The following is a 24,976-nucleotide window of genomic DNA, read 5'->3' as shown; positions in this document are numbered from 1 at the left end:
CAAACAACAAATGCAGCAGTACCTGCTGGGAAAAAAATATATATATTTATATTTATTTACTTATTTATTTGTTTGTTTCTTTATTTTTGCTAGTTGGGTTGGTCCCTAGACGCTTTTTCAGCTGTGACCCACGTTAAAAATGTGAGAGTCATTTAGAAGTAAATATTGAATCAAATACATGTGAATAGCAGTACAAAATGGTTCAGCTGTATGTAATGTGCATGTGGTTATGAGTCAAACGTTTTTATTGTACAGGTAATTTAGACTGAGTAGTACAGATGATTTGATTGGTGTATATTTGACTATGAAGCATCCCAGCTACATGTATCTGATGTAGCACATTGACTTGTTGGTTTGTATTACTAAATACCAGTATTTGTCCTGCGAAATCGGTAGCTATTACAACATACAAATCTCTTTCATAGTGTAAATCAGTAGAATATAGATGTTGGAGGTAGCATTTGTCTTCTTATCTAACCCACACACATTATAACAAATGTGAACATATTGTTTTGGTGTTAATACGATGCACCCGCAACATAATATACAAACATTTTTGTAGGTTCTGCAGTACGGCTTGGCAAAACGTGTTAAAAAATTTAATAGACAAAATAAAAGCTTTAAAAATTGGTAAGCACTTTCACACCTGTAACAGACTCTTCTTTAGACCATAGTTAAAACAAGCTATATTGTAATAATTTTATATTCCATTCGATACAGAGTAACCACTAAGATCATTTGAACAAGTCATGTGATTTAAAATAAGGTTTTAAAGAAACAGGTTCATTCAAACTGTGGCATTTATCAAACTGTAAATAAATAAGCCAATGCATTTCAAGTTCTTCAGTTTTGTGCTTAACATCACCCAAACGCTTATCACTCCTTGCAAACTGCAAAACTAAGAAGATAAAAGTATGATCAGAGCCTTCCTTTAAGGAATGTCTAGCTAGAGCATTCTTTTCATCATCCCTACAAATATCATAGACGTGTTCATGAGCACGTTTAGCCAAATAAACCACAAGTTTCAACTCAAGCAATCAGCATAAAAAGAAAATTTTAAAATTCTCTTAGTTTTGGGACGTGCAAAACTATTTCTATTCTCCATATATGTACAAAAGTTGCATGAGCTACAACTATTAAGTACCTAGCCTCAGTAACTGAGGGGGTTCCGTTGATTTGCTGTCATAGCATAAAAGCCTCTTCAGTGATTTTTTTATTCTTTAACAATAGCTGCGTTATGCACCTCCCATATTCAAAATCTTGACATCAGCCATTAATATATGCCAGTTCTTCTTCATAATTTTACAGATGTAATGAACATTGGAAGAAAAAAGCTAGAACCATTTTGGATTTTCTGTTCACATCATCCTGCTTAGCCTTATAAAATTCTGCAGCCAAACTATTGTTCGAGAAATACGGACAACCTCTCCTCCTCCTTTCAACACTGTCAGCTGTCAAGAACTGATAAGTTCTTTACCCTTGTAACCTCTCATCAAAAAGTCTATAGTCAGAGTGGACATAGCTTAAAAGATTCCTCATTACTGGTAAGCCTAGATATCCGCACACCCTGCCCCTTCATACTTATAAATGTATGAGGGGTGTACACTATCTCTATGCAGCATAGCATTTTTCCTGCAAGGCTTCTTGTATGAATTGCTGCTAATAGTTAGAGCCCTGTTTTTAACTAGCTTCACATCTAAGAACTCAGTCTCATTTTTAAACACTTCATGGTAAAACGCAGAAAATCACTGGTGTTTTGGATTCTAATATTTGAAGATTTGCAGAATTGTTTCGCTGTTTACAGTATTTACAAAAGGGATGTTGCAATCTGTTCAGCATGTTATGTTGGTCAGCATTTCATGTGTAGGATACATTTTTTTTAGTTGCTTTCTGACTGTGTTGTATTTGGTCATTTCCTAGCATGAGGGAAGAGGTGATTTAATTTCAGAGCAGTAGCTGTGTAAGTTAGTGCCCTGGACAATAGTCAGTAGCTATAGATTTTAGTGCCCTGGGCAGTCAATAGCTGTATAAGTTAGTGGCCTGGGCAGTAGTCAGTAGCTATAGAAGTTAGTGCCCTGGGCAGTTAGTAGCTGTATAAGTTAGTGCCCTGGGTAGTCAGTAGCTATATAAGTTAGTGCCCTGGGCAGTAGTCAGTACATATATAAGTTAGAAACCTGGCAGTCAGTAGCTGTATAAGTTAGTGCCCAAAGCAGTAGTCAGTAGCTGTAGAAGGTAGTGCCCTGGGAAGTCAGTAGCTATATAAGTTAGTACCCTAGGCAGTCAGTAGCTGTATAAGTTAGTGCCCTGGGCAGTAGTCAGTAGCTATATAAGTTAGTGCCCTGCGCAGCAGTCAGTAGCTATATAAGTTAGTGCCCTGGGCAGTCAGTAGCTATATAAGTTAGTACCCTGGGCAGTCAGTAGCTATACAAGTTAGTACCCTGGACAGTCAGTAGCTGTTTACATTAGTGCCCTGGGCAGTCAGTAGCTATATAATTTAATAGCCTGGGCAGTCAGTAGCTGTATAAGTTAGTGCCCTGGGCAGTAGTCAGTAGCTATATAAGTTAGTGCCCAGGGCAGTAGTCAGTAGCTGTAGAAGTTAGTGCCCTAGGCAGTCAGTAGCTATATACGTTAGTACCCTGGGCAGTCAGTAGCTGTATAAGTTAGTGCCCTGGGCAGTAGTCAGTAGCCATAGAAGTTAGTGCCCTGGGTAGTCAGTAGATATATAAGTTAGAACCCTGGGTAGTCAGTAGCTGTGTATGTTAGTACCCTGGGCAGTTAGTAAATGTGTAAGTTAGTACCCTGGGCAGTAGTCAGTAGCTATATAAGTTAGTGCCCTGCCCTGAGCAGTCAGTAGCTATATAAGTTAGTACCCTGGGCAGTAAATAGCTGTATAAGTTAGTACCCTGGGCAGTCAGTAGCTGTGTAAGTTCGTACCCTTGGGCAGTCAGTACCTATATAAATTAGTACCCTGGGCAGTCAGTAGCTGTGTAAGTTAGAGCCCTTGGCAGTCAGTAGCTATATAAGTTAGTGCTATGAGCAGTCAGTATCTGTGTAAGTTAGTGCCCTGGGCAGTCAGTAGCTGTGTACATTAGTACCCTGGGCAGTCAGTAGTTGTGTAAGTTAGCACCCTGGGCAGTCAGTAGCTGTACAAGTTAGAGCCCTTGGCAGTCAGTAGCTGTATAAGTTAGTGCCCTGGGCAGTCAGTAGCTCTATACGTTAGTGCCCTGGGCAGTCAATAGCTGCATAAGTTAGTGCCCTGGGCAGTAGTCAGTAGCTGTATAAGTTAGTGCCCTGGGCAGTAGTCAGTAGCTGTATAAGTTAGTGCCCTGGACAGTCAGTAGCTATATAACTTAGTACCCTGGGCAGTCAGTAGCTGTGCAAGTTAGAGCCCTTGGCAGTCAGTAACTGTATAAGTTAGTGCCCTAGGCAGTCAGTAGCCGTATAAGTTAGTGCCATGGGCAGTCAGTAGCTGTGTACGTTAGTACCCTGGGCAGTCAGTAGCTGTATAAGTTAGTACCCTGGGCAGTCAGTAGCTATATAACTTAGTACCCTGGGTAGTCAGTAGCTGTGTATGTTAGTACCCTGGGGAGTCAGTAGCTATATACGTTAGTACCCTGGCCAGTCAGTAGCTGTGTAAGTTACTGCCTTGGGCAGTCAGTACCTATATAAATTAGTACACTGGGCAGTCAGTAGCTGTGTAAGTTAGAGCCCTTGGCAGTCAGTAGCTATATAATTTAGTTCTTTGGGCAGTCAGTATCTGTGTAAGTTAGTGCCCTGGGCAGTCAGTAGCTATATAATCTAATGTCCTGGGCAATCAGTAGTTGTGTAAATTAGTGCCCTGGGAAGTAAGTAGCTGTATACATTGTGCCCTGGTCAGTCAGTAGCTTTGTAGGTTAGTCACTGGCCAGTCAGTAGCTTTGTAGGTTAGTGCCCTGGGCTGTCAGTAGCTATATAAGTTAGTACCTTGGGCAGTCAGTAGCCATGTAAGTTAGTGCCCTGGGCAGTCAGTAGCCATGTAAGTTAGTGCCTTGGGCAGTCAGTAGCCATGTAAGTTAGTACCTTGGGCAGTCAGTAGCTGTGTAAGTTAGTGCCCTGGGCAGTCAGTAGCCATGTAAGTTAGTGCCCTGGGCGGTGAGTAACTGTATATTTTAGTGCCATGGGCAGTCAGTAGCTATATAAGTTAGTGCCTTGGGCAGTCAGTACTCGTGTAAGTTAGTGCCCTGGGCAGTCAGTAGCTATATAATCTAATGTCCTGGGCAATCAGTAGCTGTGTAAATTAGTGCCCTGGGCAGTCAGTAGCTATACATATTAGTGCCCTGGGCAGTAAGTAGCTGTATACATTGTGCCCTGGTCAGTCAGTAGCTTTGTAGGTTAGTACCCTGGGCAGTCAGTAGCTTTGTAGGTTAATACCCTGGGCAGTCAATAGCTGTGTAAGTTAGTACCCTGGGCAGTTAGGAGCTATGTAAATTAGTGCCTTGGGCAGTCAGTAGCCATGTAAATTAGTGCCCTGGGCAGTCAGTAGCCATGTAAGTTAGTGCCCTGGGCAGTCAGTAGCTATGTAAGTTAGTGCTCTGGGCATTCAGTAGCTATATAAGTTAGTGCCTTGGGCAGTCAGTAGCCATGTAAGTTAGTGCCCTGGGCAGTCAGTAGCCGTGTAGTAATTTAGTGCCTTGGGCAGTCAGTAGCCATGTAAGTTAGTGCCTTGGACAGTCAGTAGCCGTGTAAGTTAGTACCTTGGCCAGTCAGTAGCCGTGTAAGTTAGTGCCCTGGGCAGTCAGTAGCTGTGTAAGTTAGTGCCCTGGGTAGTCAGTAGCTGTATAAGTTAGTGCCTTGGGCAGTCAGTAGTCATGTAAGTTTGTCTCTGGGCAGTCAGTAGCCATGTAAGTTAGTGCCTTGGGCAGTCAGTAGCCATGTAAGTTAGTGCCCTGGGCAGTCCTTCAGTCTACTGCTCCCATTGAGCCATAGTTGAGGACCAAAAGACTTAAAAAAATCTAGGTGATACTTAACAATATAGAGGACTAACTGAGAGACTGACAAACACAGATTCATTCATTTAAACAACCAATATTAAAATGAATGAATCCTGGCATGTCAATATAAAATAAATGGCAGGAATGCATTGCCAGGACTGCATTTCTGCCCTGTCAGCATTGTCATTTGTGCCTCCAACAGCTTGTGTTCCCTTTACCCCACTCTTACTATGGCCCTGTTTCAGTTGGGTAGTATAATTTTTGTGAGGCTTTTATTTTTCACCCCCTGTTGCTGTTGTGTGAGGGTCTCAAAGGTTGGAATGTTTTTGTTTTGTGGATTAAGTAAGGGCATGATTTTATATAGAGCTTAAACTTAAAGAAGGGGCAGGGGCAGTTTTTTCAGTCTGGTAGAGAGAGTTCTTTTATTGTAGGCTTGTATTGCAGAGTCAGATGCAGTCAGGTGTTTAAAAGGAGCAGATGTAAATTAAATTTTATGTGATGACTGAGTATGGATATTTAACTGTCATATTTTGGTTATGCAAAAAACATATGGCAGTGGTGGGATTTATACATGGGTCCTTAGGTTCATTTGATATATACAGGAGACAAAACTATTGACCTGAGCACAGTTGTTGGCTGCCAGGTCAAGGAATAAAGTATGATTTGATTTCTCATCACAATCTCTATTCGGTTAATTTAGTTTCTTTTTGTAAAACATGGAAACCCACCAATAATAAGTTTCATGTCCTTTCAGACCCTCGAGAGGTGGGTATGAAGTAGGCTACACTGAATGACCCCAGCTAGGTGCCACTTTTGTTGCTGACATGGTTCTCATGGAGTAAAGTCCTGGAAGACTGACAAACCACATAAAGCAGTGTGTGTGTGTGTGTGTGTGTGTGTGTGTGTGTGTGTGTGTGTGTGTGTGTGTGTGTGCTTTCTCCTTGCTCTTTGAATGTCTGCCTTTTGTCATACAGCACAACTCAGACTTCCAGGCTGTGTGATTACAACAGTCTCCTGGTAGTAGAAGTTACTTTATACCCATCAGCTCCCTCAGTGGAAAATGTACTGCAATCCTAGATGCTACATGCAGTATTCCCACCTGACCCATTTGTTGGCTTTCTCATCCTGGATGGTTGGACCATAGCCAGATGTCCAGGATAGCTGGACCATAGCCAGTTTTGAAACTCTAGTCAACAGCAGGTGCTATGCTTATGTCAGATGTCAGAGGTGCTGTTTAGGGCACCGTGAGTGTATTGTGTAAGGATTGCAGATGCATAAAAGTCTTGGTCCATTATCACACCCTTCATGAATGTTAAAAAAAATTCAAAATATTTATTTGTGTTGTCTAGGTAAGTTCTACGAGTCCTATAGTCTGTTCTGAAGTTAGACAGCGGTATTTATATTAATTGAGGGCAGTGTGGCCAGGGCACTGTGAACATTCCCCCAGCTCATTTTGTTCATAGGCACTTACTAGCATACCTCAACCCGCAGACCACACTTCTCAACCTCTTGTCACAAGAAATCTGGACAAAGCCTGACATAACTGGGGGACAAAGGCCCAGAAATAGGGACAGATTTTAAATGTTGCTCTTATAAACTTAAACAGTTGCTAGAATAACAGAATCCGTCTTGGCATTCACTTTTCTGATGGATATAAAGTTTGAAACTGAAATGTATGTCATTATATTTAGTGAATTCAGTCCTTAGATCACCCCACTGATTTGCCAGAAAACCACAGATTTTATGAGGAACAGACGAAAAATATGAAGCCAAAATCTGGACCGTCTACGAAAATCTGGACAGTTGAGAGGTATGTTGCAGACACTGAAGACAGGTACAAAGGTTCTTGAAAAGTAGATACATCAGGCCAAAAACCTGGACACATAATAAGCATACAAGCCGAATACCAAATAGCACATAACTCTTCCTACTTCATAGCTAAGTACTAGCTGCTCTTGCCAGCCATTTTAAGTCTTCAAGTAGGATTATGGGATACTACTCAGAAATGCAAGTTTAAAAAACTGTAATTGACAAAACTGTAACCATATTATGAACAACATTGTGTAAAATCTGAAGATCTTAATAAATAATGCTGCAAAACTCTGCCTCGCGAAATCGTTTACTTTTGCTTCTGAAAAAGACAAATGTAAAATTCAGGTCCTCTTTCTGTAATTTACTGGTGCCTCTACCATATTGGTCATATTATCTGGTCTCCTGGGTTCTGAAAAGCTTTAAAATCATGTATGACGGGTGGTGAGATTAAGCAACTCGTGAAGGGATAAATCTAGGCTGAAAATAGGTACATACCTCCAGAAATAGGTACATCATGCAAAGGGGTAAATGAAGGCTGAAAATAGGTACATATTTCCAAAAATAGGTATATTATGCGAAGGGGTAAATCAAGTCTGAAAATAGGTACACACCTCCAGAAATAGGTATATCATGCAAATAGGTAAATCAAGCCTGAAAATAGGAACATACCTCTAGAAACAGGTACATCATGCAGTGGGGTAAATCAAGCCTGACAATAGTACATACCTCCAGAAATGGGTACATCATGCAAAGAAGTAAATCAAGCTTGAAAAATAGGAGTGTTCCTCCAAAACATGGTACAGCTGAGAAGTCTGTTTACAAGGCTGTTGATCTGTGAGGATCTTAAGAAGCCTAGCCTTGAATTCCAGTGGTTGTTTCTAGCCCTTATATTTTCTGCAGAGAAGGGCAGAACAAAGAAATGTTGCCCCTATCCGTGAGGGACAATTTTTTGAGATTATATTTAAGACATCATCTAATAAAAGGCAAATGCTGTATAATCTGTACGAATTTAGGCAGAATGGGCATTGTTTGGAATTTAGTATTATTTTTATTGTTTTTATGCAATAGACATAGGAAATTTTCGGCAAAAGTAGAAAAAAAATGCATAAAGCAAACTGGGGATGAAATTTTCTGAAATCTGTTGAAAGATATTCCCGTATGTGCCCTGCTGCAGTTGTCAAAAAGCAATTAATGCTGTCTGTCAGTCCGTGTGCAAACTTAGAAAAAGGTGGGAGAGTGAGAGATAATAGTTGGAAAAAAGCGTTCACATATGGACTTTGTTTATATTTCACACTATCCCACTCCAGCCAGCAGAACAGTTCCAAATAAAGAACCTGAAGGTAACTAAACTTTTTGTTGTCATGTTTTTCGCAAAGCACTTTACATCGTAAAATAATGTCAACAGTTAAACAAACAGGTTAAGAATAAACTACCAATTTACTGTTAAATGTGTTTTTAACAAAAGTAAGTAACTACATTAAAGACTTCAAGATTACAGTTGAAAAGCATTTAAATAAAGTTTGTCCACATCAGATAACTGAAATCAAACTAAATAGTAAATAGAAGGAACTTTTAAGATGTGATCACATGTAATACAAATGTCTAACCTTTACAGTCTTGTACAAATAAGTTGAATAGAAATGTAAAATGCATTGATTATGTGCAACATTTAAACAGTAAGAGGTTCATAGGCAACCTGTTGCCTCCACTTCAAGCAGGACTCCTAAGTTACATGCCTTAGAAATGATTCTTACCTCATATGGGGCGTTCAGAAGTGCAGGTATATTAAATGTGGTTCAGAAGTGTATTGAATTACATCAGCACTGTACACACAGAGCCATGACGCATATGTATTTCATCTGAGGGACAAGGACAGTAGAATATTTCACAACAGGAACGTGTTTCTCAGATTTCACATGGAAGTTCTGCCCTTTCAGTTTATCGTCTTTGTAACTGCTCTCGGGTGTTTTCCAAGTGCCTGGCTGTGTCAAAAAAGTTAAAATCAAGTATTTTTGCTAGAGTCTAAACTCCATGTGTGTTAAAATAAATTACTGGTTTATCCATACAAAATTTGATATAATCAAAAAGTTGTGTAATAAATTTGGGAATGGAAACAAAATTCTTCTTATCTGGCTAGTCACGATGTTGTTAGCTGTGAAATCTTTTTAGGGTTATTAGTCCAGTTAGCTGCATTTTTGCAGTCAGTAACAAATCCAAATCCCGCATGAAGTCAGTAAGTACTATGTCATATTAACGGAGGCACTCAGTAAGTATACAAGAAAGCCTGTTTTGCTAAAAAAAAATCAGTGAAACAATTCTCTAGTGTTTGAAAGACAGACCTTGTTATCTCTTGAAATTCCTTCATACAGTTACAATTTGTTAAGGAAAAGCCAGGGAAATGGAGTGTTGAAAACAGCAGATGGTGTGAAATTATTAGTTTCCATTTTATCACTCTTCAGAATCATTGCATGTGATTTACTGCCCCCACACACACACACACAAAAAAAGGTTGCTGACACCAGTCAGCTCCTTACCACAAGAACCAGTGACAGTTATCTGAGAATGCTGGATTATCCCCTTTTAAGTGTGGGGGTATAACAACCAAGACATGTTCAATTTGCCCCCCCCCATGCAGTTACACAGGTTGACAATAAGTTGCTAAAGATGTTTTTTTTATTTTTCACCCTGCATTGACCGGCGTTATACTTTTATTATTTTGAAGACAGGTAAATAAGTAGATTGCTAGGACAGATTTTTCAAGGTGAGGTCCAATCTTATTTTTATTTGGATAGATGGATGGAAAAGACATAGACAAATAAATGGATAAGCGGACAGATAGACATACAAAACAAGGAGATGGACAGTGCAAGCAGGCAAAGATGGATAAATACAGAAGTTATGTTTGTAATGTATGTAAGGGTGAATAGTGCCCCCTCCCTACCACACCTACATATTTTAAACATAGTTGTGGGGCTTAAGGGGGGGTGACAGCCCCCCTTACAAAGGAAGTAACAAAAATTTATAGTAGTCACATGTTGAGCTAATTTCTTAGAAAACTACTTCCTAGCTGTCAGAATGACATCACAGCTGTGAAGGTTAGTTAGTAGAGTCCAGTCTTCTCCACTATCGCAGAATCTGAGACAGAGTCAGAAATAACCAAGGATAAATGGCCTAAGGCTTGGATGGTTTAAAAACATTGATGCATCTTAACTAGGCTAAGAAGATGCATTTGTACAAAGTTTCTGAAGATTAGTTAAGTCTTTAAATGTTATGGCTCATATTTATGGAATCCTCATGCTTGCATTTCAGAAGCACAAATTCCATGAAGGAGGGGGCAAAATCAGCAAATCTCAGAAAAACAGGAACATATGACAGTTATTTCACCATCACCAAGAGTGCATGTTGTGTGTTACACTGCCTGAGGACAAGAGTGTATGCTGTGTGTTACACAGCCCAAGGACAATTGTATGTGCTGTGTGTTACACTTCCCGAGGGCAAGAGTGCATGCTGTGTGTTACACAGCCCGAGGACAATTGTGTGCTGTGTGTTACACTGCCCAAGGGCAAGAGTGCGTGCTGTGTGTTAGCCTGAGGACAGTTGTGTGTGCTGTGTGTTACACAGCCCAAGGGCAAGAGTGCATGCTGTGTGTTAGCCTGAGGACAGTTGTGTGTGCTGTGTGTTACACAGCTCAAGGATAAAAGTGCGTGTTGTGTGCTACACTGCCTGAGGACAAGAGTGCATGTTGTGTGTTACACTGCCTGAGGACAAGAGTGTATTTTCTGTGTTACACTACCCAAGGACAAGAGTGCGTGCTGTGTTATACAACCTGAGGACAATTGTGTGTGCTGTGTGTTACACTGCCCGAGGACAAGAGTGCATGTTGTGTGTTACGCAGCCCGAGAACAAGAGTGTATGTTGTGTGTTACATAGCCCGAGGTTAAAATGCATGTTTTATGTCACACAGCCTGAAGACAGAGTGTATGTTGCTTGTTACACTGCCCAAGGACAGAGTTCATTTTATATGTTTCACAGCCCACAAACAGAGTGCATGTTGTGTGCCAAATGTTCCAAGGACAGAGTGCATGTTGTAAGTTATATAGTCTTAGGACAGAGTGCATGTTGTATGTTGCAAGTTGTATGTTACACATGTGCATCACACATTCGAAGGACAGAGTGCAGGTTGTGTGCCACACAGCCCAAGGACAGAGTTCAGGTTATGTGCCACAGAATCCAAGGACAGAGTGCACCTTGTATGATTCACAGCCTACAGACAGTGTGCATTTTGTGTGCCACATATTCCAAGGACAGAGTGCATGTTGTATGTTACACAGCCCGAAGACAGAGAGTGAGTTGTATGTTACCCATATTGTGTATCACACATTCCAAGGACACAGTGCGTGCTGTGTTAGTTAGCCTCTGGGCAGAGTGCATATTGTGTGAAACACATCCCAAGGACAGAATGCATATTGTGTGTTACACACTCCAAGGGCAGAGTGCATGGTGTGTGTTACACACTCCAAGGGCAGAGTGCATGGCGTGTGTGTTACACACTCCAAGGGCAGAGTGCATGGCGTGTGTGTTACACACTCCAAGGGCAGAGTGCATGGCGTGTGTGTTACACACTCCAAGGGCAGAGTGCGTGACTTGTGTGTTACTCACTCCAAGGGCAGAGTGCATGACATGTGTGTTACACACTCCAAAGGCAGAGTGCACGGGGTGTGTGTTACGCACTCCAAGGGCAGAGTGCACGTGGTGTGTGTTACGCACTTCAAGGACAGAGTGCATAGTGTGTGTGTTACTCCAAGGGCAGAGTGCATGGTGTCTGTGTGTTGCACACTCCAAGGGCAGAGTGCATGGTGTCTGTGTGTTGCACACTCCAAGGGCAGAGTGCATGGTGTCTGTGTGTTGCACACTCCAAGGGCAAAGTGCATGGTGTCTGTGTGTTGCACACTCCAAGGGCAGAATGCATGTTACGTGTTACATAGCCCAAAGACAGTGTGCAACCACATAGCCTAAGGACAGAGTGCATGGTGCGTGTTACATAGCCCAAGGACAGAGTGCATGGTGCATGCTACACAGCCCAAGGAGAGAGTGACAGAGTGCATGGGTGTTACTCTGCCCAAGGACAGCGTGCACGATATGTGTTACACATCCCAAGGACAGCATACATGTTGTGTGTGTTACACAGCCAGAGGACAGAGTGGATGTTGTAGGTTACACAGCCCAAGTACAGAGTACATGTTGTCTGTTACACAGCCCAAGGACAATGTGCATGTTGTGTGTTCCATACGACTGTTTAAACCAAATACAGGACAATGTTCAATTAGTTGTACGTTTTGGCTGTATCAGAAGCCTTTAGGCAGGGGCATTATTGGCTGTGGTGCAGGACAGCTGTATGCTCAATCTTGTGATGTAAACCTGTACCTGCAGTTATTACAGGTGGACACTGGATCCCTAAGTTAACAGTAGTTCCCCAACTATTGCACAATATTCTACAGCCCTGAAGTAAGCAGGGTGCAACCCAAAACAAATGGACAGAGCAAACACCCTGTTGGAGACACTTTTGTAGCCCAGAGAAAATACTTAATTTCAACTACATTACAGCCCACTCACATTCTAGAACCCCAAAATAAATATTAGATGTGTCCTGTTACAGCAGTGCCTTCACCACTGAGTATAATCTACACTCTTGGTGTAAAACAGTATAGCCCTGAGATAGGACATTATAACCTACAATCCCAACCCAGAACAGCATTAGCTGTGCACCATTACAATTGCACTTAATGTCAGAGAAAGGGTAGCATAACCTACTTCCTGAGACAGGACTGATACCGCTGACTTCCTACAACCTGAGATGGGAATGATGCTGCTAATATCCTACAGCCTAAACCCGGGCCGATACCACTGAGATGCTACAGTCTGAAGCAGGACCGATACCACTGAGATGCTACAGCCTGAAACAGGACTGATACCACTGAGATGCTACAGCCTGAAACAGGGCCGATACCACTGAGATGCTACAGCTTGAAACAGGACTGATACCACAGAGATCGTGCAGCCAGAGACAAAACTGATGCTGCAGATGTCCTGCAGCCTGAGAAAGGAGAGTTACCAATTATATCCTACAGCCTGAAACAGGATGGATACCGCTCAAATCCTACAGCCTGAAATAGGATTGATGCTACTGAGATCCTACAGTCTGAAATAGGATTGATATCACTATGATCTTATGGCCTGAGACAGGACTGATGCCACTGATGTCCTACACCTTGAGACAGGACTGATGCCACTGATGTCCTACACCTTGAGACAGGACTGATGCCACTGATGTCCTACACCTTGTGACAGGACTGATGCCATTGATGTCCTACACCTTGAGACATGGCTGATACTGCTGATATCCTGGAGCTTGTGACAGGACTGATGCCACTGATGTCCTACACCTTGAGACATGGCTGATACTGCTGATGTCCTGGAGCTTGTGACAGGACTGATGCCACTGATGTCCTACACCTTGAGACATGGCTGATACTGCTGATGTCCTGGAGCTTGTGACAGGAAGACGTTAAATGTGCTGTCTTAGAACTGAGCCTATATGCCAGACACGCAAAGAACATTATCTGTATCGTTAATACAAGACAGCATAATTTACAGCCTCCAAATCGGTTAGTGTTGTATAGAACCTTCAGACTGTAGCACCAAGACAAGACTGCAGAACTTCCAGACTTTATACTGGACAGCGTAATTTACAGCCCCCAAATCGGTTAGTGTTGTCTAGAACCTTCAGACTGTAGCACTGACTGACAAGACTGCAGAACTTCCAGACTTTATACTGGACAGCGTAATTTACAGCCCCCAAATCGGTTAGTGTTGTCTAGAACCTTCAGACTGTAGCACTGACTGACAAGACTGCAGAACTTCCAGACTATACTGGACAGCATAATTTAGAAGTCTGAGAAAAGACCACTTAACCTGTTTAGCTTGAGATAGGAAAGTACCATCTACATCTGTAAACAGGACAGTTATCCCCCATCCCAGCAGGGCAGTATTACCTACAGTTGTTAGGAAGGTTGTCCTACATCTGTCAGACAGGGCAGCGTTAAATACAGCCATTAGACAAGACAATTGTTTTACATTCCTGAGACAGGACAGAATTATGTTGCAGTCCTTAGGGCACTTACCTTACATCCTTGTAAAGGTCAGTATTAGCGCCATCCTTAAGATGTCGCAGGTATCACATGTCCCTGAAATATGTCAGTATTCTCTACAGTCCTTAGAAACACCATTTGCCTTACAACCCTTTGTAGGGCAGCTTCACATTCTGCCCCAAGGTAGAAAAGCTGTTGTATGACCTTAAAATAAGATAGCAACATCTCACAGCATGGAAGCAAAGCTACATTTGTTCTACCAGTTACAGCTGGGCTTGTATGTCAGTGATTGGTCTACAGGGGTTGTAATCAACAGCCTTTGATGAAAGACACCATGGAATATGCCCTGTCACATTAGGACCTCACAATGTAGAGCAAGGAGGTTTTGCGTTTGCTTATTGCAGCACATGTGCTGCTCTCAGGACAGGACATTTCCACTTTATTTTCTGTTGCCCCATGTCAAGACAGCTTTGCCTTCCTCCCTTTACATTTGGGCAGTAAGAAGTCCTCCCCATGAACAGCAGAGCAACATTTCTCCTGTGTTTTAAGGTAAATCACAACGGAACAATCAGAGGGCTTCTGCTATTTCTGGAAACTGTGATGCTCCTAGAATTACAAGGTGTTACTCATCTGTGTCTTAATTCATAAGAGCAGAATGTTCAGAACTTGGGGGTTTAACTCTTGTGCTCCATTAGACAACACCAAAATTGGAATGCTTTAAAGTTATGCTTTGCCATAGTGGTCTAGAAGTGGGGATATAGGTGAGAGAGACTGGGACATGGCAGAAAGCATAGGAGACGGAAAAAATATAATTGTGAAGGGGAAGTGGGCAGGGAGATTCATAGGCCTTGTCTGTTTGTATGTGTGAGATGCAAAACAGACCATTTGTTGGATGTATACTGTCGCACTCAAAAGATCATGAACAGACATTCACTTCTGATAGTCTATGGCTTCCGGTGACAATGGGACGATCTAAATTGTAATAAGCATCGTCACTTACTTTGCACATAACACTGTGACATGAGGACCACTGTCCCAAGGTTTGCAAAGTTACACCATGTTAGCCTTTGCAACTGGCATTATCCATAAGTAAGGGTCTTTTTGGGGTCAAGGAATTTTTATTAAATCTGAATCATGTTGTTGGGGGGGGGGGCATCCACCATTAAGGTGTTATGAAACCACTCACATAACACACTTTTCTTCTCTTTTACAAAACTGATACTTCTGAGTTCACCCTTGTTTATACATTTAGGTTCACAGACTTGGTATGCGGTACTTAATGCTGGTACTGCAAAGTTATATTGAATCATACCTGTCATATGTAGGGGTGGGAATTTTTAACATTTGGGCATGGAGGTCATTGGTATCTAGGTATAGGGGGCCTAAAATTGTGAAGGGGAAGTGGGCAGGGAGATTCATAGGCCTTGTCTGTTTGTATGTGTGAGATGCAAAACAGACCATTTGTTGGATGTATACTGTCGCACTCAAAAGATCATGAACAGACATTCACTTCTGATAGTCTATGGCTTCCGGTGACATGTCACATCCTATCTTCAGCTCTCTTTATTGACCTGTCCAAGGCCTTTGACATGGTCAACCACTCTCTCCTCTTAAAAATTCTCGAATCTCTTTCCTTAGAACCTAACGCTGTCCACTGGTTTAGTTCCTATCTCACTAACAGGAAACAGGCTGTCCTCTGGAATAAGGAACTCTCATCTCTTCTCCCAATCTCTCTCGGAGTCCCCCAAGGCTCTATCCTTGGACCCCTTCTTTTCTCCCTCTTTATAAATGACCTACAAGTAGCTATTCCCCAGGCTACTTGTATACAATATGCTGATGATTCCACACTAATCTGCTCTGCTAAATCCATTTCTGAACTTCAAACAAATACTCAAGCTGTATTTTCAAAAGTTGAAACTTGGTTCTTAAATCGTTGCCTACTCCTAAACGCAAAAAAACCAAACTCTTACTCTTTAAGCCTACGACCAGATCCCCAACTTTAGATTTCACTATCTTATCTAACAATGGAACCATTATAACACCCGACCCTACTACCAAACTGTTAGGTGTCACAATTGACAACAATCTTACCTTTGACTGTCATATCAACAACACTATTAAATGTGTAAATAGGAAACTTGGCTCTCTCTATAGAATTAAGACTTTCTTAACCTCCCCAGCCAAAACTACTCTTGCCCACTCTCATCTCATTTCCACTCTTCTCAACGCTTCTCCCATCTATACTAACCTCAAGAAAAACAATCTTTCCAAACTGTCTACTACCTACAATAACATAGCTAGATTTGTTACTGGGAAGCCTTTCAGAACTCACCACTGTCTGAATCTGCAGCAACTGAACTGGCTTGAACTGTCAAACATGTTACTTCTTTCCCAACTTACATTTGTCCAAAGAGCTTTCTACCAATCTCTTAACACACCTGTACTTTCTAACCTCTTAACCCCATACGCTAATCTAAACTCACTCCCATCTAGCAAACTGCTAGTTACCCTAACCAAATCTAATAACCTAGCTGGTGACTCCCTCTTCTCAAACTCCATCGGTAAACACTGGAACCAACTTCCTACCAAACTTACTTCCATTCCAACTACTTTTCTATTTAAACAAAAACTCAGAACATACCTCAAAAGCCACTGGATGTGTCCCTGCTCTAATCCTGACTAAATGTTGTTTCCCCCCTTAACCTCTTTTCTCTCCCTTCTGCTGTGCCTCCTCATTTCTCCCTTTACCTCCCCTCTTCCCTACATACCTCTCTCATATTTCTCTCCTCCCTGATGACTATGATTCTTTTCCTATAAACCTGTATTTCCTATCTCTCTCTCTATTGTTGTCTCTCTCTTCTCCTTGGTCTTCCTCTTTCTTTACCTGCTGTTAAACTTAAGCAAAAATGTTCAATATGATGTTTTTTTTTTAGAGTATACAGATAGTTAAACTCCTTTCCTTTTGGTAACAATGTACATTTCTCTGCCTTTGGTATTTCAATTTTTTGCTCCTTGTTTTTTACACTATGTAATAATATTCTTTATGATCGCATTTAGATTGTATAGAAATTTTTAACTTCTACTCTTGTTTGGATAACAATATTCCTTGTCTAAGTCCTACCAGTCTGTAATCTGTTGTCTCTATATGTGGAGCTTTTCTCCCCGGGCCTCTACTGAAAATGGAAATATATCCAGCTAGACTAGCCCGGTTAACAAATGTAAAATAAATAAAATAAAAATAAAATAAATAAAATGTAAGCAATGGTGTTGGATTGACATATTACTGTTAAGGGCATTGAGACCTACTGATTGTAGGGGTGTGGAAGTGTAGAGTGTGTTAAAATGACAGAGTACAGCATGTATTCATGTGTACACACACACACACACACACACACACACACACACACACACACACAGAAATACAGATGTGTGTGTGTGTGTGTGTGTGTATTTGGCTGTGTCTGTAGAGAGGGAGACCAATTAAACCTGGTGTCAGGCTGAAAGTTGATTGCACATGCAAACAGTTGAAGAAGCCCTGCACACCTCATCTCAATCTTACCATTGGGTCATTGTAATAATTATTTAATTATTCGAATGTATAAGGTGCCAGAGACTTGTTTTGCCATGTGTGCCCAGCATGTCTGTGATACTGCGAGCACTTTCACAAGTTAGAAACATGCACTCTTCACACAAAGGGTTCTTAGCTGATATGAGTTCCGGGGGGGGTGTGTAATATTCAGGACACTGTTTGCACAGAGATCGTAGTACTGCGTACCATCAGAGTTTGCACTGTAAAGTGCACAGTGAATATAATTATTTACAGAATACAGAATGGCACTTTGTGTGCACAGGTATTGCAGATGTGCATATTGGGGATCTGATCAACATGAACTCTCACACACCCACACACATATATACACACACACTGTCAATATGTAAATGCAGGGGTATGTATAGGTCTTGCATAGCCTTTGTTTGCGTATGTACAGAGCAAGTGCTGGACAAGTGCAGAATAAATAATTTCTTAAGGTTTTGACCCAGCCTAAAGCTAGTTACTTTTTCCTATATCAACAGCTCCATTTGTGTTTCCTCACAGACTGGTGCTCCACGTGTGATGTCACTGTGCTAATACATTTGGTGGTCCTTTTGACCTTTCCTTAGGTGTACAAACTATGCATTTGTGGGAGAGTAACTCTACTCCAGCAACAAAGGCAGCTTGTTGCAAGAGTAAGACATTCATTGTATATTTTCAACTTGCTCCATAGCCTGGAATACGTATCCACTTGTGTGCATGTATGCCTGGTGACAAATTGTACAGGACACCAAGTATACACTTGTTTGTCAGTGTGCGACACTTTCTTGATCACTGTGCATCTGTGGCTTGTCCTGTGGTTGGTGTAACTTTATATTTTTAAATATCTTTATTACATCACAATTTGCAGAATGATTTGGGTACACAAACATTAATAGAAAAGAAAGCAAACCATAGTGGCATTTTCATCATTTTCATAGAGTATACATGTTTTCTTTTTAACAATTCTTATTCATTCTAACATTACATAATGTGCTCGGTTCCTGCCTTCCCTTAAACTTAACTCTTCCTCCCCACAAACATTATTCTGTGTGTATTCCCACAAATTCCACTTATTTCCACGTAATTTACTCCTCCTGCTTTGTAAAGATCCCACCTCCAGTTCTTTTATGTCCTTTACAGTATTCAGTACTTCATTTACAGTCGGTTTACATTTTGATTTCCATTCCCGGTAATTGCTTTTTTGGCAGCCAGTAACATTAAACTTAGTAAGAGCTTACTATGTCTGGGCAATTCAAGAGCTTACTATGTCTGGGCAGTTCAGATCCTGTGCCCCAGCACAAAAGAATAATTTCCTTACCTATAACCGTTTGCTCCCTCATCATTTCTAACAAAGTACTCTCTATGGAATTTTTTATATCTGCTAACTCATTACTGACCCAAAAAACATGTTCCCAGTTACCTCTTTCTTCTCTTTCACCTCTAACGTGTGCTATCTACCACAGGAAAAAGTCTTTGAAGTCTGGTTGGGGTATAAAAATACCGAAGCAAACACTTCCAAGCAAAAACTCTAAATCATTTGGACTTTGTTGCACACTTGGGAGCCATACAGATGTCCTCCCATTGTTCCTTTATATGTTGCCTTCCTGTTCTCCCTTCTGTTTTTTTTAACCTCTGAATGATTCTTGTTAAAATTATCCCTTTTTTAACAATAGCTTCTGTTGCTCTGGAGTGATTGGGGTAACTTTATATTCACAGTGGTAGACCTTGCCCCTTCTTGTGTCTGTGATGGGGACATAATGCCCGTTAGTAGATGAGTTCAACTGTATTAAGAGACTGCCTTGGTGCTCTGTATTTAAATCATGTTAGCAGTGCATTTTGTGTAGTTCTGATTATGTGTATACCCTTTGAGAACTGTAAGCATGCCTTCTGTGGTCTAGCATAGGTCGACTTTAACCCTGGTATGCTCTTTATTGTTAAACTGCACGTTGAGTTTTCTGTTTACTTCCCAGACTATTAGATCCGTGTAATGCAAATCAGTTCTGTATCTCATCCTGCAGTAAAGCGAACCGCAAAGTGTCAGTTTTGTTCAGAAGCTGATGTTGTGAATTGTCTGTTTTCTGTAAAGCACCTTTGGAGTCTTACAGTATGATATATTTAAAAAGCAGTAGTTTCTCTCATGGCTGCAGTCACGTGTTTTGATTCACGCATGCTTTTAAGTCTTCAAAACATGACGTTCGTTAATTCTGTGGAGGTTTGAGCGTTAGCTGTTTCCATTAGTGTTTTTGTAGCAAAGGTGTAATTGAGGTTATTTGCTTCCTTGGGACTTTTCATTGAAATTTATATTGTCAGCTGAGATCTTTGTTTAAATCGGGTGTTTCACACTTGCCCTTTGCTTTGGTTTTGTGATAAACATGTAGTAAACAAAAGTTGCTGCTGTTGGAAAAGAGTATTCTACAAAACTTTCAGCACTACTCTTTATGACTGTAAAAATGTATATCCTAATGTCACAGCATTGGTTTCTTACCGATCTGGTTAAATGCAATACTGATTAGTTATTACACTGTCCGAGCGTGTCAGCAGCAGTGCTCTTAGCCTTTTTGCAGTGGACAAGTGAAACAGGCAGAGAATGTCAGTGACTCCAGTACTTGATAGTACATGTATTTACTTCATGGTTTGTGTTTTGTATGTATGATGCACTGATGTAATTTTTATGTGCAGGTGAATCAACATTGTTCAGTTGTAGTTTGCGAAGGAATGCTTAAAAACAACTGTGAGAGGGGTTGGAGTAATGGTCAAAGTCTTTGTCTCACAAGTACAAGATACAGGCTTTAATTCTGACCTCTGGTTGCTGGCTAGGCTTGTAATAGTCTGCAGACAGATAACCTAGTATTTACCTATTAAACCTAGTATTTACCTATTAAACATGTGAACAAATCTGCATGGCTTTGCATAACACACTTTTATGTGCCATGTTTGTAGTTATAACTCTGTGATGTTAATGCTCAAGTTATCTTCCATTGTCCGGATGTACCAATTCCGGGGTGGATGAGAGTCAGGATGAGCTAGCTGTCAGAATATGTATGCTGGGTGGGAAGATTTTAATGTGGACTGGCTGGCAGACAGGGTATTTGCTTAGTGTGGGGTTTAATATGGTCTTACTGATTGATATCTGTTTGGGGTGGTATTTTAATATAACAGACTGATACGACAGACTGTCATGATTTGCATGTGGGATTTTTTTATGGTGATTTAGACAGGTTATATATATATAGGGCAAGTATTTCAATATGAGCAGGCTGGCAGGATACATTTTTTTTACTTTTATTTTTATATTTTGACTTTTTTTTTTTGCTCCTTGCCTCTGCGCTGTCAGTCTTCCCTCTCTCCACTGCCCCAAACAGCTTGTTCATTCCTCCCAGAGGCATGAGCTGACCAGCGCAGATCAGAGCTGTCAGCCATCTGAGGCTATAGATTTTGAGGCCTTAAGGTCCTAGCACTTTTGCACATGCCTGTAAGTGCCCTTGGGGTTAGGTATGCAGTGCACATCAATGAGGGCTTGTCACTCAACTTTTGTGGGTGTCATAATCCCAAATATGTTCTTACTCCTTGAAACCAGTGCTCCCACTGAGTTTGCAGACTCCCAACAGGGGTTCCTCAGAATCACCCGGACTTGTGTACCCCCACCCAAGAAAGGCAATCCAGCAAAGCTTCACTAACCCCACCCATGACAACTCCAACGGGTGCCTGAGATACTGTTTAAACTCGTGATCCATGGGGCATGCTCAGGACATCTCCCTGCATGCCAATGAAGCTGGCTATGTTTGTAATCTGTATGGGGTGGGAATTGTAATATAACCATTCTTGCAAGATCCATATGTGTGGGTGTGGGTTGTAATTTTGATGCTGTAGCAGACCATCTTAGTGGGAGTGGCGACTTTAATCTGGACAGAAGAACAGACTGTTTACAGCTGTGGCATGATGATGCTTTAGCTTTATTCCTTGGTGTTTTTTCAACTTACACCTGCCAGCTGCACTTTTTCCCAGGGTTGTCATCAATCACAGAGTTGTCTGATTGTTTGCTCTAATCCCTCCTTCCCACAGCAGTCGACCATGTGACCTGCTAAGTAAGGAAAGCAGTACTAGGCCCTAAATGCATGATTGCTTGGGAGGACTACAGTGCTGGACAGTTACATATGTAGTCCCTTGATGCACGAGTGCCGGAGCGGGCTGCAGTGCTGGACAGTTACATATGTAGTCCCTTGATGCACGAGTGCCTGGGGGGGGCTGCAGTGCTGGACAGTTACACATGTAGTTCCTTGATGCACGAGTGCCGGGGGAGCTGCAGTGCTGGACAGTTACATAGGTAGTCCCTTGATGCACGAGTGCCTGGGGGGGGGGGGAGCTGCAGTGCTAGACAGTTACATATGTAGTCCCTTGATGCACGAGTGCCTGGGGGGGCTGCAGTGCTGGACCGTTGCATATGTAGTCCCTTGATGCTCGAGTGCTTGGGTGGGCTGCAGTGCTGGACAGTTACATATGTAGTCCCTTGATGCACGAGTGCTGGGGGGGGGGCTGCAGTGCTGGACATTTACATATGTAGTCCCTTGATACACAAGTGCTTGTGGGGGGTGCTGCAGTGCTAGACAGTTACATATGTAGCCCTTTGATGCACGAGTGCTTGTAGGGGGCGGCTGCAGTGCTGGACAGTTACATATGTAGTCCTTTGATGCTCGAGTGCTTGTGTGGGCTGCAGTGCTGGACAGTTACATATGTAGCCCCTTGATGCACCAGTGCTTGTGGGGGGGGGCTGCAGTGCTGGACAGTTACATATGTAGTCCCTTGATACACCAGTGATGGGAGGGCTGCATTACTGGACAGTTATATATGTAGTCCCTTGATGCACGAGTGCTTGGTGGGGGCTGCATTGCTGGACAGTTACATATGTAGTACCTTGATACACCAGTGATGGGGGGGGGCTACATTGCTGGACAGTTACATATGTAGTCCCTTGATGCACAAGTAGTTGGAGTGGCTGCTGTGCTGGATGATGAAGCCCCCCCCATTTTCCCCTATACTACTGAGTGGTACATTCCATGCAGCTTGGTCCTCTGTTGCTGAGGCCTTTGGACCTCCACAAGGAGTCACCAGCAGTGCAGATCTGGCTACTTGTGAGCCATGTCACCCTCTTCTTCCCACCCTTCCTCTCTGTCTGGGTTGACTATAGCTTGGATCGCTGATAGATCCTGGATCATAGTCCGGCCTTTCTGCCTTGCTTCCATAGAGTCAGCTACATGGTGCATTAAATGAACTGCCTTTGGTGTTAATTACTGTTTTCCTAAGTGCAAAGGATTAAAGTTGACTTCCCACGTAGCCAGTGACTGTCCACAGTATATATGATGTGTTGAAGTGTCACATGACTTTTGTCATGTGTCCATTAAACTTTGCTTGAGAAACAGTCATCCAGGCTCCACTAAAGGACCAAATGGTCTCATTGGAAGAAGCCTGTCTACCTAAGTTGGAAAACATCTCTCTCATTTAGACGGCAGCAGAAGGTTGTTGTTCTCTCACCTCTGCATTGCTATGACTTGTTAGCAGAGAGTTGGTGTTGGAGTATAGTGTAATAGACAGGGGTTTTAGTCTATGTCAGCCTGGAGTGAGATCTGCAGCTAGCTGTAGTGTTTTACCGCTGATACATTTTCTCGTCTCTGGGCGTTCCTTCGTTGAAGGTTGTGGGTTAGGGCTGGCAACTCGGCACGTAAAAATCTACTGCCAATCATTAGCAGACCGGAGTTCCGCTGTGGCGACCCCTAACTGGGAAAAGCCGAAGGACACAACAGCATTTTCTCGTCTCTCCATGGAGAAGACAAGTACTGAGCTCCATAGTGTCTCTTCTTCAAATTCCAGGAAAAAAATTAAAAATACAGAGGATGATAAATAAGAGGCATGTCACTATCGTTGTCAGCCCCCTTTTTTCCATATTTACATGGGGTCAGGGACGGTGTCACATCATCATTAGTCAAGCTGACGAAATTATCAAGAGCCAGTGATTACATTGCTGAGATGAAAGTGGCCTTGGAAAATGCTAGAAATCTAGTCATTGAAAGGGTGAAGCTTTTCTCTTCCTTGAAGGATGTCTGTGTCTGTACTATTACTGAAACATGGTCAAAGATATAAAATGCATATCACAAATTCCAGGGTTTACCTCCTTTCATTACTACAGATGTGATAGAATCGATGATGGTATACCAGTGTTTGTAAAAGAACACTTAAAAACCCAGAAACTGAGTCATCATTGGAAATTACCTATAAAATGATTAATATATGTGACATCAGATATAGTATTCTCAAAATTAACGGTGTACCTTTTATGTTCTGTGTAAAGCTTGAGGAATTCTTAGTTAAATTCCTGGATATAAAAATGAGCAAAATACCATCCTTATTAGGGGGGTTAGCAATCCATATATTGAATAGGATTACTACTCAACATCAGCTAATATTAATTGACTGTGTTAATCAGAACAATTTAGAAGAAATAGAATGAAAATTAAAAATGGAAATGTAATATTATCAGTAATCAAAGAGATGACTGTCTGGCCAGGGGATGTACCAAACACAATAGCAGAAAGTGTGTGCAAGCTTCACATTAAGTAAAGATGTACAATAGACTGCTATGTAGTCAGGGAAGACATCCTTTACATAATTACAGACGACATAACTGCTACCAGTACATTTTAAAACTAAAGTTCTGTCAGAGCAGACAGTGTATTTGGTAGTTTACTGCACAGAATCGAGGAAAACATAACTAAAGCACTGTTGGTCTTGTTAAATATAATGTTAACCATGTGGTCATATCCCTTAACTATGACATCATCTCTCTATTATGGAGTGGAAGGTGAAGAGCTTGTTTTCTGACTGTTGCGACATTTTTTGAGCGGTAACATGGCACTTGCTGGTGGGGTGATATTCCACAATACTTCACCTTGTTACACTGTCCACACGAGGAAATGACTAACATATTAGTGACAATGACTGCAGTCATAGTTATTACCATAAAAAATACTGAGTTCTCCTAGCGGCAAAGAATGTATGTCTAGTAGAGAAGTCATGAACTCACCATTAATAACTATAAATGTCGCATCATGAAACTTGGTGCAAATAACACATACTGTTACTAAGTAAATATTTAGATCATAAAATGGCACTGCCATTAAATATTTAGGAACAGTAGCAGACAGCAATTTAAACTTTGACCAGTGTGTATATTCCAGTCAACCATTCTAACTCTAAATGGCATGTCTGGTCACTTCAGTGAGATTGTGTCAGTTTTTTCCCTGGAAGCAAATTATGTTTTATTGTGAAGCAGAATAAGTTTTCCAACTCATACACACGTACAATAAAAAATGTTCAGGAAACTCATACACACGTACAATAAAAAACGGTCAGGAAACTCGTACACACTTACAATAAAAACGGTCAGGAAACTCGTACACACGTACAATAAAAAACGGTCA

The 24,976-nt window shown here is 41.6% G+C and overlaps 1 protein-coding gene across 3 annotated transcripts in view; it reads left to right on the top strand.

The window, feature by feature from the left end:
• Positions 1–24,976, top strand: part of RASAL2 (RAS protein activator like 2) — a 1,712,944-nt gene that overhangs the window by 1,292,378 nt on the left and 395,590 nt on the right. The window lies entirely within an intron of this gene.

This window comes from Protopterus annectens, chromosome 10.part0 (genome assembly GCF_019279795.1).
Source record: "Protopterus annectens isolate FY-2018-M chromosome 10.part0, PAN1.0, whole genome shotgun sequence".
Taxonomy (NCBI): Eukaryota; Metazoa; Chordata; order Ceratodontiformes; family Protopteridae; genus Protopterus; species Protopterus annectens.
The sequence above is the reverse complement of the archived record's forward strand: the minus strand, read 5'-3'. Positions and strand labels throughout refer to the sequence as shown.